Below are 16175 nucleotides of genomic sequence, written 5' to 3'. Positions count from 1 at the left end.
AAGACAAATGGAGGATTCGAACTAAACTCTGAGGTAATAAAAGGACATTTCTTCAGGGTGTTTTACTGAAAATGTAAAACACACTCAGGCCTGTTTGGTTTCTGACACTTGGCTCTTCGCTGCCCGCTCACCAAATCACGGCATGTTGTCTGAAAGGCGTTTGGAGAGAAAACCGAAGTCCAGTCGAGGGCAAAAACCCTGAAAATATTAGTTCAGTCCAGAGCTGGGGTGTCAAAAGAACCTTTCAGAAGATGCTGAAAAGTTGGAGAAGTGGCTGGAAATGTCAAGGAGAATTCTGCAACAAAATCATCAACATTAGGGAAATCTCCAAGATGTGATCATCAACATGTTTTGAATCCAGAGTCTTCATGGCGATATTACCTGAGAACATGTGCTGCAAGTGTTTTGTTCCTTCGTGAGGCTGCTGGCTTCTGTCCATTCACAACACAGCAGTACTCAACAGTTGATGTGTGGGCTCCTGCCACTCTGGTTCAGTTTGACCAACCAGGGGTTTACCAGCGTTATTGGAAACGGTTGAACTATTCCACTTGTTCGTTTCCAGACATGCTGGGGCTTTCTGTGGCTTTAGGCATGGATGAGCATGATTATCTAGCATTTAGGACTTTGTGTCCTCTGAGTGTTTTTGTCTTGTCCTACAACAGCTGATTCACTGCTTTCTCCCTTCCAATTAGCCAGCTAATCAGACGTTCAAATCTAATCTTGTTTTTCCTCAGAAAGAAAATCTTTACAAGCTTTGAACAATACTCACAGAGATATGTTGACCATTCTAAAATTGTTTCAGTGTGGATTCTAAAGTTAATGTCGATGGCTTCCTGAATGAGGAACAGTGAATGTCCTTCCGGACTGACAAGCTAACGTCTAGTTGTACCACAACCGAAGTCTGTTCCCATTTTAAAAATGGCTCCAATGTCATATTTCTTAGCAGTTTATGTAAAAATATCTTAAGTAACATTTAAGCCATTACAAATTTTACATCATGGTTGTTTATTTGGAATACTCTCTTTATTCAAAGCGAAATGTAGCAACTCTGTTATTTCCAGGGGTCAAATATGACAGATGTTTCTTACTGTTTATGCTGAAATAATGGCGCGTGGTTTTCTTTGGCGCAAGTGTCTGTTAGACGTGGACACTACAACTCCAAACAAAGGCCAGTATTGGTAATGTGAGAGTTATTTCGGACTTTTATGGAGAAATACACTTCTAAATGGCATGAAAACCTTTTTGTGACTTAACTAAATCTGTTTTTTTCCAGGTGTCCCCAAAGACTAAAGGCTATACACCACTGAAGAAGTTGTAAACACACCCTCTTTCTAAATAAAGAATAAAATACCTCCATCTGTTCTTGACTCAAAGAAATGCCCAAGTCTAAATAGTCTAAAGATGACAAAGCTGCTTCAAACTAGTCGTTGTTCTGCTCCATTGTGCCATCCTGCCCACCAAACCAACCGAGTGCTGTTACTGGCAAGACACAAGACAGATCTTGACCTGCTGAGGCTTCTAAGGAGTGTGACTGAACTGACCTGCAGAGCAAAATCACATTGCTTAGGCTACTGTGCGTACATTTCCAGGCTAGTGTTTTATTGCATTTGGTTATTCACCTGATTACCACCAACTCTACTCTTCCGTGGAGAAGGGAAACCAGTTTGAGATGCCAAAAAGATTGAGGACCACTGCATTTCAACGTCTCGCTCAAATGTGGCACAAAACACATTACAGTCATGAAACCTGGAATTTTAAGGGGTTAATAGGTGAGAAAATGGGCTGGAAATTTACTTTGTGTTTACTGGAAACTCTTCAGCTCACGTTATGGCAACCTTCTATCTGAAATATTTGGCTGTCGGCCTGCTTCAGAGTTCTCAAGGTAGCAGCCAGAGAGTGATTCAGTCTCAGAGGAATGTTAGTGTCACAGTCTGAGGGAGGTTTCATATGCACTGGCTGTTTCCACTCATTTCGAGTTAACGCATTGTTACTGTTGATGATCAGATTAAACAGCCACATCTCCAACTTTGCCTCCTATTTGTCCCTCATGTGTGATACCTTGTTACGGTTTAATTTAGATCAGAATTTACTTTAAAAAATGTTTCTTAATATTTCTTGCCTCACTTTATTCGCTTTTGCTAACTGATGTTTAGCGTGTTGGTTTCATTTTAGCTGTTATCCTCCACCTGTCTGAGTCACCCTAACCCCAGCAGAGAGGCCCAAACCGTCCTCTCCCTAGCAAGGCGTTCCATGGCCATCCTTGAGACATAATCCTTCCAGTTTGTCCTGGGTCAACTCGATGACCTCCTGCTGGCAGGACAAGCCTAAAACACTGGTGATGGGAATTAAGGGATACTTGAACAAAGCTGTTCATTCGAGAGTTGTTTACCCCAAAGAGCCGTTCAAAATACTGACTCTTTTGAATGAAGGAATAACCATATAACCATATATATATATATAAAATATGCAAATTGCATCGAGTCACTGACTAGTGTCAGTGACATTACAGCAGTCCTCATACTGAGCAAGCATTTAGTGACAGTGGAGAGGAAAACTCCCTTTTAACAGGAAGAAACCTCCAGAGGATCCTGGCTCAGTATAAGCAGACATCCACCACGACTCACTGGGGATCGAGAAGACAGAGCAGACACACACACACACACGCACGCACACAAACACACACGCACGCACGCACAGAAACACACACCCGCACACACAACATATATACCTAGTAGTGTTTCTATAGTTACATTGTGATTTCTTAGTAAACATTCTATTTGGTGAGAGACAATCTTTATTGTATTTATCCTAGTGCATCTATAATTAAACGGGTAAACTAATAGTAGCACATTCAATGCCAACGAAAGTCAAATGTTATTATTAGGAGAGGGAAAATGTTTAAATTGTTAGCAACAGTGTTCAAGCCGATGGCCCCCTCCATGAGGCCACCACAGCTCAGCAGATCATTATTGTAGCTTCTTCTTGTGAGAAAAACACTTAGAGAAAAAATAATGTTTACAGCTGAAATAGTAGGAATATGGAACAATCAGATCACTGATGTAAGATGGAGCTTGATTATTAAGAGCTTTATATGTGAGAAGAAGGATCTTATAATCTATTCTGAATTTAACAGGCAGCCAATGTAGGGAAGCTAAGACAGGAGAGATATGATCTCTCTTTTTAATTCTCATCAGAACTCTAGCTGCAGCATTTTGGACAAGCTGAAGACTTTTAACTACATTCTGTGGACTTCCTGAGAGTAATGAATTACAGTAATCCAGTCTTGATGTAATAAATGCATGATCAGCATCACTCCTGGAAAGTATGCTTCTAATCTTAGCAATATTCCGAAGGTGGAAAAAGGAAATCCTACAAACCTGTTTAACCTGGGATTTGAATGTTATGTCCTGGTCAAAGATAACACCAAGGTTCCTTACTTTGTTCTTGGAGATTAATGTAATGCCATTCAGGTCAGGTGATTGACTAAGCAATTTCCTTTTCTGAATTTCAGGTCCAAAGATGAGAACTTCCGTCTTGTCTTGATTTAAAAGCAGAAGGTTTTGAGTCATCCAGTTTTTTATGTCTTCAAGACAAGCATGTAATCTACTTAACCGATCAGGTTCATCAGGGTTAATGGATAGATATAACTGAGTATCGTCAGCATAACAGTGGAAGTTAATCCCATGCTGTCTAATGATTTTACCAATTGGGAGCATATATATAGTAAAAAGAATTGGTCCAAGCACTGAACCCCATTGACTGGCATTGATTTTTTTGTTCTTCCAGGGATCTAAACAATATATCAGATATTGGTAAAAATGCCAATGTAGACCAACCCTGATTAAAATCTTCTAAATGTGCATTTTTGGCACATATTTTCTTGTAAATGTATACATTTAACAGTTTTGCTGAAGCCTGACAACAGAAAAAATATTAATGTCAATCAAATCCAATCAGCCCTCCCAACATTTGACAGGAAAGTCACCTGTCTCCAAACCTTAACAGCATAAACAAAGATGCACAGCTAAACGCACATTCACACCTAACACAAATGTCTGTACAATGTGTCGAGTATACCGGAGTATACGGCAAAGACTGACACTATACACAGAGGGGATAGAGCTAACCACTGTTCTACCATGGCATCTCAAAAGTAGATACTCATTTTGAAACTCCACCAAAAGTAAGCCGCGTGAAAATGTGCCGCTCAAGCTACTTTAAATTATATAGAGGTCGTGAAAGCCAGATCCCAAGGAAAAATACATGAAAGTGATTGTAAAGTCTGAACCATTTTATAAACCTTTACACACGTATTAATTTTAAATTATATGGTTGTTCTAATATTCTGATGTTCCTGCAGGATGTGCCCGGGGCTACAGCAGAATAGCTACCACTAGCTGCTGCTGCAAGCTGCACTCACATTTTACTGTTAAATTCTATTTAAATAACCTTCTAATGAGAAATTTGTGGTGGTAAAGGCTTTTGAAAAGAGTTTGCATGAACTGAAGAAGAAACACTTTTATATAGCAACTCTCGAGAAAATAACTCACGAGGCACTTCACAAAAACAAAAAATAAATAAAGATTATAAATTGCCGTAATAAAAAATTGGGAAAAGGACAATTTTAGTATTAAAAATGTGAAGGAGAACAAATATGAATAAGAAACGGTAATACAGGATCTCAAGAAAGACCGAATTGGTAAAAACAGCAGCATGAAAATGAGGTAGCGAGGAATAATCAACAGAGTGTCACACCAAAGCCAGCCTCAACAGATGAGTTTTCAGCTGCTTTCTAAAGGAGAACGCTGAGTGTTGCTATGAATGTTTTGAGATTTGACTTGTTTTGAGACTGAACACATCTGTTGTGGTCTTAGCCCTGTCGTGGCTTACTGTTGGCTCATCACCCCAATCAGAGCTGAGAACTGTGTCCAAATTCAGGAGCTGTTAACAACGATGTTGCAGCAATATGACGAAAGTTGTCCAAATTTGCAAGAACCTCCAACGGGGGATTATTTAGCCATGGTGCTGTAACTTCAGCCGTGGTGCAGCACCACACCTGAGCCTAGGGGAAACACTGGGATTGGTGTACCCTTCATACCCGGCCCTATCCCAAGAATTATCACCGACTGAAAGGGAGATTCCTCAATTAGTAACCATGGTGGACGCAGCAAGACTACGGTTTTAAGTTTAAGTTTATTCAAATGTGGGCCACAAAAATTAAAATTTTAAAGTTCTAATAATGTCAGGCACTGTTTTTTGGACAAAGACTGGTAAAATATTACTCATGAATAACCTTTCCACAAAAGCACAGGCTAGTATTTTTATTTATTTGTCTACAGCAAGAATAAATCTGAAAGCTAGACCTTCCAAATTTTACAGCCGCTCATTTTCGTTCTTCGCTACATTGACCGCATAGGCTAGATCCTTCGTAGGATGCAGCCTCTGAATTTGGACACAACCAACATCATACAAAGAGCTATCTACAACACATAACCTTTCCACCAAATCCTATTTGAAAAGATCAGAACTATTTGTTCCAGTTTCTGGCTACAGAATTAAAGTTGGAAATGATATAATTAGCTAAACATGTGAAGCAGCACCCCTAAACAGCACCTCAGCTATGAGAAAAGACATAGTACAGAACTGAAAAATTGTTTCTGAGTGTTTTGTTGATTTTGGTAAGCTGTTTGAAGATGTAGCAATAAAAAAATACAAGTTTGGACTTTGTGTGTTGTGAGAAAAAGAAAGAAAGGCAATGGAAAAGTCACTTTTATCAAATTGTTATAAATTTTGATTGTTTGGCACATATTCTCGGACATGACTTAACTCTTGTTATTCTTCTTCACAACACACACACACACACACACACACACACACACACACACACACACACACACACACACACACACACGCACACACACGCACGCACACACACACACACACACGCACACACACGCACGCACGCACACACAGGAGAACTAAGTAGCAACAAAGTCTGTAGCAGACAGCAGGGAGTGGTGGAAAACCATATACTTCAGCACAGGCGTCTGCTCTTCCAAGTGGGCTTATAAAACACACTTCTTTTTTATTTCGGGGGATTTTAAAGGCTTGTTTTATAGTGTCTACGAATTCTTTAAAAGCTGATTTCTTTACATTAGTTAAGTGAAAAGTCCCCCGTCATCTAAAAAATATTGTAAAGTGTTTCATTTTGTTATTACTGCCTACTGCCCAAAAGCAAAAGGTCAGGCGAAAGTGGTTTTGTTTGTTAGCTAGATACATTTCAAGCCTCTGGAGGCAGGCGTTGCAGATATGCAACGTTAAAACCTCCCTACCTGGTTACTCCACATACGTATTTCCTGAGCATTTTTTAACTCAGAAGTACCCTGAAGGACTTGGTCGTTTGTCCTTTTATCAAAACTTATTTTGAGCCTGAGGGGGTTAATGAAACATTTAGGGATTGGTCACTGGATGAACATCTAACGCTAACTACCTTTTGAATTAAATTACATGGCCACCACAGCCTACCAGCTGAAGGTGCAAAACGGCTCTGACTCAACCAACTTCATAGACATTGAGCTAATATTTGATGTTCCATGTGAGAGACCTCCCAACACAAACTCATAATGCTGACAGAATTGTCCTTATAACCCTTTTAACCATAGGACTGAATTCTGACAATAAACCAAACATCACATAGACACAATTTAATCAAACACCTGGAAAGTTTATAAAGATTCTGAGTCAGCCTGATTCAAGATGGCCACCACAGCTAACTGACCTTAAACACAATTGCTCTGGGATAAATAAGTCTTGTTCTCAGATACAGATACTAAACTGGGTGCACTAGAAGTCGAGAGTCATCCACATAATCCAGGTACTACACATTGCAAGACATCCATATATAAAGGTCTCATTCACTGGGAAACTGTGTCAAACTTGTTCCTTTTGAAATGCTTTTAGTATACTGAAACTGAAAATGTCTTCAACCCCTACACCCGTGTGGGAAACCATCAGTTCTGAAAATACCACTCTCTTCAGCATCACAGGGCACATTAGCACTCACCCAGTTTGAGTAGCAAAAAGCTGTGTTGATTTTGCAGTCAGGAGAGAGTAGAGCATTTATCGGCTAGTAGAAGCTAACTATTAGCAACTCCGCAACATGGCATAACATGTTAGAGAATGTGTTATTTGTGGAAATAAAACATCAATGTTGCATTTTTTGCCTAAGAAAGAAGAGCGAATGAAGGTAGTGAAATACTTTAATTGCTGTTAGTCAATCAGAGGTGAGTTTGTGTTTGAATCAAAATTCTGCTGTTTTCACCTTAGATAAACGTCTACCTCCTGAAACAGGGTGTACGGGGATTGAGACTTTAAAGTGTTTAGATGGAGTATTAGGATTAGTACCTTTATCATAAACCTGCCATTTACAAGTCTTCTGCCCTCTGGTGGAGGATCTACTCCAATCATATAATAAAAGGAAAATGAGTATCACAAAGATGTTTCATTTTCTCAACAAAAACCTTTACTTATCTATCTATCTATCCATCTATCCATCTATCTATCTATCTATCTATCTATCTATCTATCTATCTATCTATCTATCTATCTATCTATCTATCTATCTATCTATCTATCTATCATCTATCTATCTATCTATCTATTATTGTTTCGTATTTCAGGGTTAAGGGTCTCTATAGTGAGGGTTGAGACCTGACGTACATTTTACATTCAGTAGAAATAGTTTAGCTGCACTTGACATCTTTTTGTCAATGATTTTGGAAGGAAGACCTGCTGGAAGGCTTCAGAGATGGTGACCTGTCCTTACGGTGGGAACCACCAACATGTGTTTCACAGCAACATTTAAATCTGCCCTTTGCATACCCCCTTTTATCACTTTTATAACACTGCCAATTGGTGTGAAACTTTCTTCTCTTTCTCCTCCCAAAAACGTGTCTAAACTGTCAGCTGCCCTCCACCCCAGATGCCATATTTAGGATACAAATGTGAGGAGATGACAGCGTTGTAAAATGGAGCCCGTGCTGAGATTATAATTAACATTTCCAACCTACATCGCTCTCCCTCCCACTTCTCCTTTGCTCTCCCCTATTCACTCACTCCTGTACGATAAATGGGGAGGGGGGCATGAGGGGGGAGTGAATGCAAGAAGAAAGGAGAGAAGGGTAGAAAAAGAAAAGAAAGGGAGATGGAGGAGGAGAGTGTGTGTGTGAGAGAGAGAGAGAGAGAGAAAGAGAGAGAGAGAGGGTGACCAAACGGAGGGAGGGAGGGGGAAACGGCGTATGCTTGTATACAACCCTGATTTCCATTTTTTTCCCAACTCGTAATGTATTTAATTCAAGTGAAACGTAATCATGACGTGTCGTGTCATTAATCTCCTCGCCGCCTCTCCCGTAAGTACACTGAGTCTTTACTTTCAACATATATCCTATATCTTCATTTATCCGCTTATATTTGACCACTACTAAGCTCACACACACTTTTATGCGTGGTGACACGAATCAGCGGCGATGAAACATTTCCAAAAATGGTGAATTTTACGCGACTGTTGTTGCCTTTCTTCTTCTTCTTTGGAGGATAATGGCCAACAGAGTTGTTGTGTTACCTCTTCTTCATCTTTAAACGTGCAGCTTTTTTGACTGAATGTGCGCGCGCGTGAGTGAGTGATTGGCATGCATGTGAGCGCGAGCTCCGGACACTTCGTGTGTGTGTGTCATCATGTATGTGCGCGCGTGGCCGACATGTATGTAACCTCTAATGACCGCGCACCTAAAAAAATAAATAAATAAAAGCGCAGAAGTGCTTCTTTGAGATTTTGAGCGTTTAGAACACCAAGTCGACACGAAAAAGGAGGAAAAGTGTTCTAAAAGTCGCCCGGAGAGTTCAAACGTGCATTTATTTCGAATTTAAGTTACTTCTAACAAGTTGTCGGCGATTTATTTATATCCGCGCAGGACAGCGGGGGTGTTTTTAAGGATAAATGTGGCAGCTCTCAACGTACCTGGAGGAATAATAAAACAACTAAGCGACGTTTGAGTTTAAAAAGGAGAAAAGTCGCTTTTTTCCAAGTTGTCGGAGCGTAACAGCGGCTCTCTGTGAGCCGCAGACACGTTGTTCAGGCGTAAAAGTGGATTTCTGCGTGTTAGCAAGTTGATTTACGAAGGTAGACGCGATTAGCGCGAGTAATTCTTTTGTTGGACGCTGATTTGGGCAGTGTGTGTGTTGTGTGTGTCAGTATAGAGCTCCTCTACTACAGTGTTTACTACAGCTAGCTGTCCTAACATCACCTCCGAGCCTCCAGAAAGTGTCGGTGCAGCGTTAGGTCGCTGGATGACACAGCCTGCCCGGTAAAAGGCGCGTTTTTAAAGATATTCCCGAATAAAAGCAGATGAGGTGGTTTTGGGACGGATGTCGGTGGGAGATTGGCAAATGAAATCCATGATGGCACTTTTTTCCTCCTCTCTCCTCCTCCCGTCCTCTCCGCTCGCTCTTTCCCCTCCCTTAATCTTTTGTATAGAAAATTTAAGAACAAAATGGAGCAGGGGAGAGAGCGATAGAAGGGCTGACATGACACACACAAACACACACACTCTCTCACACACCTCCGACTTCTAAACTACACTGTTGATGCTCCTTTTTCCTCGCGTTTCCTCCTTTCTCCTCCCTGAGATCCGATCTGCGGGGCAGGGTTAATCTTATTTCAGCCGGGTTGTTTATCAGTGCATTGTTTGTTGATGGTTATTTATTTCATCAATGCGCCTCTAATTGAGATGGCCGCGAGAGGAGAGAAGGGGGAAAAGAGAGCGTGCTGAAAATGGTTGCACGTTATTGACGCACATCACAGGGGCGAGGAGGAAATTCCTCTTGAGATAAGGCGCAGACGTGTCATCTGGGCTGACCAAAGACACTCCCGTCGCCCTTTCTATATCCAATGGAATATGTTTAGAGATCCTGGAATGCCCTATTTTTTTTAAATCCCAGCCCAAAATGTCACACTCCTGAGAGCTGAGAGGAAGTAGGTTGCTGCTATCTGCTGTCCTATAACCAGCATCCTAAACTCTGACATTTGTGCTTTTAAAAATAGAAAAGCTTACAAGGATATATATATATATATATATATATATATATATATATATATATATATATATATATATATATATATATATATATATATATATATATATATATATATGGAAGCAATATTTGCAAAAAAATGATCAAAACATTTGCAAGGACATGGGTGTCATTGTAGGGGTTTTGATGATTTCTACCTCTTTACTGACACAAGGCAGAGCCTTATGTAAATGGCCTGTATTTGATATAGCGCCTTCTAGAGTCCTGGAACCCCCAAGGCGCTTTAAAACACAACCAGTCATTCACCCATTCACACACACATTCCCAGACATGAAAATGTGGTCTAATGACCAAACACGTCAAAAATAGAAATAACATTTGGATGACTGACCCCCGTTGTCACTACTGAAGCAATCATTTCACACACACACACACACACACACACACACACACACACACACACACACACACACACACACACACACACACACACACACACACACGCACTTTTGAAATCAAAATTACGTTTTTGCATAAGGTAATTCTTTAACCTCACAGAAGTCACAGGTGCACACTCTTGTGAGCTGCAGTGATCTTGAACAGGCTTGAAAATAATTTAGTAAAATATTTCTAGAAAATGTCTGATTCATCGTGGCGGTCTGGGTAAGCCTGTCTAGTTGGCATCTGAACACTGTTTCTAAGATTTAGTGTTCAGTTCTCTACACGATGACAAATAAATGGCTGTTTAGGTTCATCAGTTAACCTTAATAGATAAAACATATTAATCTAATGAAATTGCATCAATCATAAGTTGTACAAGTGTTTGTCAGTTTGGTCAAAGCAACCAGTGAGGGTGGTCTTGTGTTGCCCAGGGACGCAACAGCAGAAGGAGCTGGCATTGAACCGGTGACCTACTGATCTACCTCCAAAGTAGGGCTGCTCGATTATGGCAAAAATAATAATCACGATTATTGTGACTGAAATTGAGATCTTGATTATTTAAGATGATTTTTCAGTTTATGTTGATTTTATTTGTTTTTATTCAGTCATAAAATTGATCAGGGCACAATCAGGACAAAAATTAATAAGAAACAAGATGATCACTAAAAGAACTCCTGATTCCCAGTATAAAAAGACCAATATACTTACAGCTCATAGTCTATGACCCAAGGGCTATAGACCTTGGTTTAACTCATGTAAGTCTAACCATTACAGACCCAAATACCAACATCTTGCAAATACTGACAGCAAGAATTATACAGTGGCATTTATAACAAATAAATTGATGTTCACAAAATGTTGCAAAATGTTGCATAATATGTATTTAGTCATGTCAATGTGCTGTAGGAGAGTACACTAGCACCGTGTCCTCAGAGATTAGTTATTTATCAGCGTGAGGAAGTTATTTCTACCTTATTTATAAACTATTTATTTACAAGTCCATCAGTTAATGTAATAATTGTCCCAACCACAGCTGCACCCCCCACCCCCCAACCCGGTCTCACAGCAATCAAGTGCAAGCTGTACGTGTGTTTAGCGCGCCGCACATTTAGGCGTTTTTAGTGGCTCAGGAGCCCGCAGGTACGGTGTGTGTCACTCACTAATCCAACAGGAAGCCGGCTCTGAGAGCCGTTTCTTTAGCGACTGACACATCACTACATCATTCCCTTTCCTAATGTCCTGAAGGACGGTCCGGAGCGCAGGCGGAGTTTTTAGCTAACCTGCAGGAAATGTCGACGACAGTTATCCAGAAAGTAGCTAAGGGTTACCAGAGATGTTTCTGAGGTGTTCGCTAGGTACTTTTAAGATTTAAAAAGTCAAGAAGGGGGTCTGAAAAGCTGTTAGAAACAGCTTCAAAGTCGCCAAGTTGGCAACACTGTGGGAGGAGCGCTTCATTTGCAACTCAGGGCAGCTCAAGTGGGAGGAGCAAATAATTGGCTTGTTTTGTTTTTTTAATCGTTCAAAACTCAGATCATAATTGGGATTAAAAATTGATGAATTGAACAGCCCTACTCCAAAGTTTCACTTTTTCAGATTTCTTGCATTTTCAACTCAACGAACCCTAACGAACCCTGAAGTTTAGCGTCTCAAAGGGAAGCTTGAGTCACTGTGACCAAAAGTTTCATGACTGTTGCTATTTCTTTACATTGTCAAACAAAAGTAATCAGACATGTTTTTTATACTTTTAGAAACCATTTTTTTGTGTTTGTTGCATTTTTTCTCTTCATGTAACAATAAGTAATAGAACCCTTTAACTTGAGTAAACGTATATTAAACACCACCTGAAAGGACTTGGACAGACACAACAGGAGCTGCGTTTTCACTTTAAAATCACCATGCAGGTGGACTGCAATCAGCACTTCACTTTTCCTTTTTCAGCTCAATATAAACAATCTTGTCCAATAATCGATGCTTAATACTTTAGCAAAACCAGATCATTTAACCAACCATACTGACCCTTTGATTTGTGATGTCACACCTCTCATGGGACCGCCCCCTTAGCCACTACGGCAGAAAGACACGTTTAAACTCTACTGAAGTGACATTTTATAGCTTTTATTTGATTGATTTCATGTTAAAATAAAACACAGTGACAAAAATCCAGACTTTTTAAAGTTTTTTTTTAAATCAACTCCAAGTTCAAGTGAAAAGTTGTTAATCGTAAAGTTATAAAACCAAGTAGTGTGAATTTTGACTAAGTCAGCAACTTGTTCACACCAATGAAGAGGACTGGGAGAACGTAAGCTAATGTTTGTAAGCTAGCTAACACTTAACCTTTGTAAATAGCGCTCTACGAGCCCACCTAGGTGTATTAAATCTTCCCACAAGTGAACTGGGCTCGAACCAGTAACTAAACCTCACTCACCACTTTTCTCCTCCATTCAATACTCCCACAAGTCACTGTTGCCCTTCCTAGGCCTGCTACTTCTTTCGATAACTGAACTTGGCTTGAACTAGTTGAAGCTGTGCTAAACATCACAAACAACAAAAACAATCTCAGGCGCTGCTTTTCCCTTTGATGAATGCTCGTGTCGCTCACTATTTACTGTGCTTTTGCCGTCCGACATGGACCCACATGATCAGGTGACGCAGGTGCAAATGGTCAATATAAAAAGTTCCTAAGTGCCACATCAGTGGGATTTCAAGTACAGATTTACATATTTTCTCACAGTTTTATGTGTCCAACATATCACCAGCAGCTGAGTGTGATATTGTTGTAAAAAACCTGACACAAGCACAGGGGCGATGTTAGGCCTGGCTACTTGGGCTCAAGTCCCGAATGTTTTATGAAAAGCCCCGGATCTAAAACGTGGAAATAACATGCAGTACCAAAGTCCAACAGAGAGGGAGCAGCTGGCAGTAGTTTGTAGACAGCCTGCCTGACCCTCCACCACTGAAGGTATCAGTCGGCTTCTTCTACAGTCTCTGCAGGGGTGGACCGTTAAAGCGCCCGAGCGCCAATGGCGCTAAATTTTCTCGTCGGGCGGTAAATACTTGACGACTTACCGCCCAGGTGGTGCCCAAGCCTTATTTGTCATTTACACACTGGCTTTCACCTACACCATGGCCCCGCCCTGTAGGAAGCCGCCGTTTTCGTTTCGCGCGCGTGAACCTGCGCGCCTCTAGCCACGTTCTGCACTTGTACGATTCGTGCACGTACTGCACATTCTAGTTATAGTCACGTGAACTATAAGTTCACTATTAAAGATGAAGTGGAACCACGCTAGAAACACACAAGCACGCAGAAAGATCGCGCCACCACAGGGATGGGATTTCTTGATGAAATCTCCGGCAAAACGCTTTAAAACTGGTGAGGAGAAGCGAGACAGTTCGAAACGGTATGAAGCAGAGAAACGTGTGCGTAGGTGGAATGATTCTTGGCGGTTTAAAGAAGAAGGGAGGCGCAGAGAATGGCCATGTTCGAGTTGAGCAGCGCATCACCTGGAAAACAGGCGAGAGAAGACGGAAGCAGCGGGGGGAGTGGCTGAAAGCCGGCGTTTCGCCGGGGACACACCGGCCGCGGAAGCGCCGAGAAGCGAATTGCTCACGAAATTCGGCCGCTGCTCGCCGCTCCTCAGTTCAGATCAGACGCGCCCCATTTGAGGCGCGCCTCGGCTCAGCTGTAGTTTTTCTTTTAACTACTTGTCCTCCATTTCCTCTCTTTTCTCAGCTCTTTTCCTCTACGTGTGTGTGTGTGTGTGTGTGTGAGAGAGAGAGAGAGAGAGAGAGAGAGAGAGAGAGAGAGAGAGAGAGAGAGAGAGAGAGAGAGAGAGACTATGCTGTGAACCAGTTGTTTCTGCCAGTTGAATCTCTTGGATTTTCCTGCATGTGTAGCTCGGGGGTGACGATGGCTGAAGATATCGCGTCAGCGTTCACATTTGTTTAATTTTCAATTTTAATTCTGGTGCCTGTTAGCAGCTGAAACATCCTCACGTGCTTGTGGATATCATATATTCTATATGAAGACCTGACTGTAATAATTAAAGGTTATCAGCTGTAGGTTTAGTGTGCTCATAGGAAACGTGACAAAAGAAAACAAAACACATTTCTCTTCATGGCCTATATGTGATTTATAGAATACATGTGAACAACTAACATTTCATGTTCTACCACCGAATGTTTGGATCAAAATATGAACCAATCAGATCTTAGATCAGGTGAGAGCCAGGCGTTTCCCGTCATCCTCTAGGTTTTGCAGCCGGTAGAGAGCAACTGCAACGCCTTGCTCCAAAATCTGCGGCCGCCTTGATCTCACAAGTTTATCGTTGTCTACGTATGCATGACGTCAGAGCAAGTCGGCATCAATTCGGACACGAATCTAACCGGCATGCACTGCTCGCCGATCACCGCTGGTCTAGTCTGCGCAGAACTGGCTCATCTCGAACACAGCCGATGGCTCGAATACAGCAAAGCGGAGTTGGTGATGTACTGCGTTGTATGCCGGAAGTATGCGACGACAAAATCGTGTTTTGTTGAGGGAACAAACAAATTCAAACTTGAATACATTATTATGTTTGTGAATGTGTACAAAATAAAGGTTTATTACATTTAAAACAGTTCTGTTATTATTTTGACTCGTTTTGGCAGCTGACCAGTGGGGCCGGTAGATTCTTGGTGGGGCCGGTAAATATTCAGAGTTACCGGCCCGGCTGGCCGGTTGGTTTTGAAGTTAATGTCCACCCCTGCTCTGCCTGAAACGCATGAGTGAAGATGGACATAAGGATGTTTTTTAGACCAAAAGTACAACGACAGAACCCCAGCTTTGATGAGACTGGTGTTGACTCAGGTTTGTGAGTCTTATTTGAAAATATTTGTTGTGCTGCTGGTTTGCCTAAAGTTAGCTTACTATCAGGTAAAGTTGATGGAGAAAGAAAGGGAATATTTACTATCATCTCACACTAAACACTAACAGGAACTATACTCTGCCCTGAAAATGCTTAATATGTAGCTTCAGATTAAAAATTATGTGGTACAAGACATACATGATGTTTACTAGTGCGTGTCACGTGTGTGCGTGCGTGTGTGTGTGTGTGTGTGTGTGTGTGTGTGTGTGTGTGTGTGTGTGTGTGTGTGTGTTAAGCCCCGGATCTTCTTCAGTCCTAAATCCGCCCCTGCACAAGCATTTCTACATGTTCTCTCCTCTACTAAAACAGAAAAGAATAATCACCAGTCCCTACAGGTTGTCTGCTTTCAGTAACAATGATGGCTTCATGTGAAACCCTTGCAGGTTCTCATCAGGATCCAGCTGCACTAATGAACATTAAACACCGGCCCAGCATTAAAAAGGGTCTAATGGTTTTTGCTCATTCAGACCTCTGTCTGCTTTTTGTGTTCAAGTAGTGTCCTCCTGGTCTTCTGCCACCATCAATGCCGCCTACTTGCTATCTTTGTGCATGTACTGTACTTGAGTGAGGCTTGTACACTCGCATGCACACACACACACACACACACACCCTATCCAGGTGGCTCCTGGGAACAAGATTTTGTGTGAGGGAGAAAGAGAGAGTAAAAGGGAGAGGAGTGTAGCACCAATCAAGGCTTCTGATTGATATAATTGGGTCATTAGTGCGCCGCGGGAGAGGCAC

The 16175-nt window shown here is 41.4% G+C and overlaps 1 protein-coding gene across 1 annotated transcript in view; it reads left to right on the top strand.

Moving 5' to 3' along the window:
* The first annotated feature begins 7786 nt into the window (after positions 1–7786).
* Positions 7787–16175, top strand: part of znf219 (zinc finger protein 219) — a 31309-nt gene continuing 22920 nt past the window's right edge. The window contains exon 1 of the mRNA XM_015946304.3: positions 7787–8408. The gene's annotated coding sequence lies outside the window, so the exon portion shown is untranslated. The remainder of the gene's footprint in view (positions 8409–16175) is intronic.

The sequence above is a fragment of the Nothobranchius furzeri genome, chromosome 2 (assembly GCF_043380555.1).
Source record: "Nothobranchius furzeri strain GRZ-AD chromosome 2, NfurGRZ-RIMD1, whole genome shotgun sequence".
Lineage (NCBI taxonomy): Eukaryota > Metazoa > Chordata > Actinopteri > Cyprinodontiformes > Nothobranchiidae > Nothobranchius > Nothobranchius furzeri.
Note: the sequence above shows the minus strand (reverse complement) of the source record. Positions and strands in the feature narration are given on the sequence as shown.